We start from the raw sequence: 2581 nt of genomic DNA, 5'->3' as shown, positions 1-2581 counted from the left end.
AAACATTCTGGGTATCATCAGCATACTTCACTCCCCAGCAGCATCATGTAGATGTTAAATAGCATATGGAAAAGGACACTGAGAAACCACTCTTTCCCTGTTACCACCCCAAACCCCTGGAATGGAACTGCCCACTTAAGAAACAGCAGAGGCACCATCATACACTGTTTCTAAGCCCAACTCTTCCAGGCAATCAGAAGGAAATCAATATTTGCTGAGAGGTTTAGGGCCATGAAGCACACAATCCAGGGAATGACAAATTGCATAACATACTCAATACTATTTCTATCCTGTGTTGATGTTTAAATTCGGAACCAAATGGGAGTCCAGCAAATTTGTTTTCTCTCTATGAGTCTATGCAAAATAACCTACCACCTTCTCCAATCCTTTGCACAAAATGAGTTATTTTTTTCTGGTAATTTGACAAAAATGAAGCAGCGAAAGAAGGTAGATCTTGAGGTAAAATCTTGGCATAGTGCACAGTGGTAAAAGGGGGTGCTCAAAAGAATTTGTGCCACTTGGATTTTACTTAAATGTCTCATGAAACAAAATGAATTTATTTGGAAGATTTATATGGCCGCCCACTCACCCACAGCAACCTGGGTAGCTTACAAACAGTAAAAACCCAGTATACAAAATATCCCAACCCCTGACAACAACACGCAAATGAGTCACTTGATGGGCTCCATCCCACTCTGGGTTCCCCAGGCCCATTGTGACAGAACCAAGTCCCATATAAGTGGAGGTCACTGATGACTAACTTTTTACCTTCTTTGGACATACTTTTTTCCAAGGTAGATGTTTTTGTAATTGGCCATCATGCTATCAAGAGTGGATTCCAAGGTTAAACCCTCGATTATGAGATGTTTGGCTTTTTCTTTCAGGAAATTCAACAAATCCCCAAACGGACAACACTCAATAATGACAAGGCCAAGGCCTATTAAAACAGAAAAGAAACATCACTTGAAAGTACAATCATTTTTCTGCTACACAACAGCATTGATCAGTGAAGTGTGCTGTCCACTGAAAGAATCACATAGTTAGAATGACCTCTATGGGTCATCTACTTCTACCCTTTATTTAGAATAGGATCCAGCAGACCAGGATTTCTCAACCTTAGTAACTTCAAGATGAGAAGGTGAAATTATTTTTTAGTCTCTTATTCATTTAACTCGGACAGCTCTGAACAGCTCTATATAAAAATAAAGGATTTCTCAAGCTGAGTTCAGTTTCAATTTCCGGTATGCTATATGTCATCTTCACTTGGAAACCTATGATTCAACCAATGATAGGAAAGAAAGGAAACAAATTTCTGTGAACCAGAAAGGAAATGCTGAGAAGAATAATTGCTTCCATGGGTACATGCTCCTAGAAGATTGACAATATTCTCATGGTGACCCAAATGGCTCATGATTTCCAGCTCAGACATAAGAGCTTCTTGCTCATCTGTATGCGCAGTTGCTGAAATCCAACATGAGAAAAATTAATTTGAAGTCAAATATGGGAGTCTTACAAAAGAGTGTCAAAGTTGGGGTCCAGTCTAATTTCTGCAGGGATGATATTCCAATGGGAAAGAGCCATCATGGAGAAGGCCCTTTTTGGTCCTACCTGATGTACCTCCTTAGGGGATGGGACCTGCAACATTCCTTGCCTCCCCACTCTAGTGAGTTGGGTGGATGTAGCTGGGAAGGGATGGTCCCTCAGATAACCCAGACGGTCCCAAGCCATAAAGGACTTTAAAAGTGAAACCAGCCCCTTGAATTGCACCTGGAAGCAAATTGGCAATCAATGCATCTTCTACAGGAGAGGTGACACATGTGCACATAGCCATGTGGCTGCGGCATTTTGAAGCAACTGGAGCTTCTTGATGCTTTTCAAGAGTAGCTCCATGTAGAGCATGTTGCAATAATCGAAGACGGGGAGGTAACTAGAGTCTGACCATGAATAGGGATTGTTGGTCCAGGAAAGGATGCAACTGGTGCACAGCCTGTAGTTGTGCAAAGGCCCTCCTGGCCATGACTGCCACCTGTTCCTCAAGTAGGAATTGTGAATCCAGGAGAACCCACAGATTATGAATCAAGTAGGAATTGTGAATCCAGGAGAACCCACAGGTTTGGGGCAATGCTACCCTATCCAAGACCAAAGATGGCAATTCTCCCTGGACCAAAAAACCCTAAACCCAGAGCTACTTAAGTTTCAGCCCATTGCTCCCCATCAAACCCTTAACAGACTCTAAGCACTGCAAGAGGGAGGTCATGGCATTGCTTAACTCGCCCTGGGTCAAGACATACAGCTGAGGATCATCAGCATATTGATGATATCTCAGTCCATGATGATGGCTGAGCTCTCCCAGTGGCTTCATGTAAATATTAAACAGAAGTGAAGGTTAAGGTTAAGGTTAATTTAATTTGTATACCGCCCTTCTCCCGTAGGACTCAGGGCGGTTCACAGCATATTAAAAACACAAATACAATATACAAGATACAAAAAATCATACAAAAATACACAAAATAACCCCACTAAAACCTAATTAAAAGCCAAATATTGATTGCTGTATTCCCATTAAAATTACTTTTTAAAA

The sequence above is a fragment of the Protobothrops mucrosquamatus genome, unplaced genomic scaffold, assembly GCF_001527695.2.
Source record: "Protobothrops mucrosquamatus isolate PMUCROS unplaced genomic scaffold, P.Mucros_1.0 scaffold5868, whole genome shotgun sequence".
Taxonomy (NCBI): domain Eukaryota; kingdom Metazoa; phylum Chordata; class Lepidosauria; order Squamata; family Viperidae; genus Protobothrops; species Protobothrops mucrosquamatus.
The sequence above is the reverse complement of the archived record's forward strand: the minus strand, read 5'-3'. Positions refer to the sequence as shown.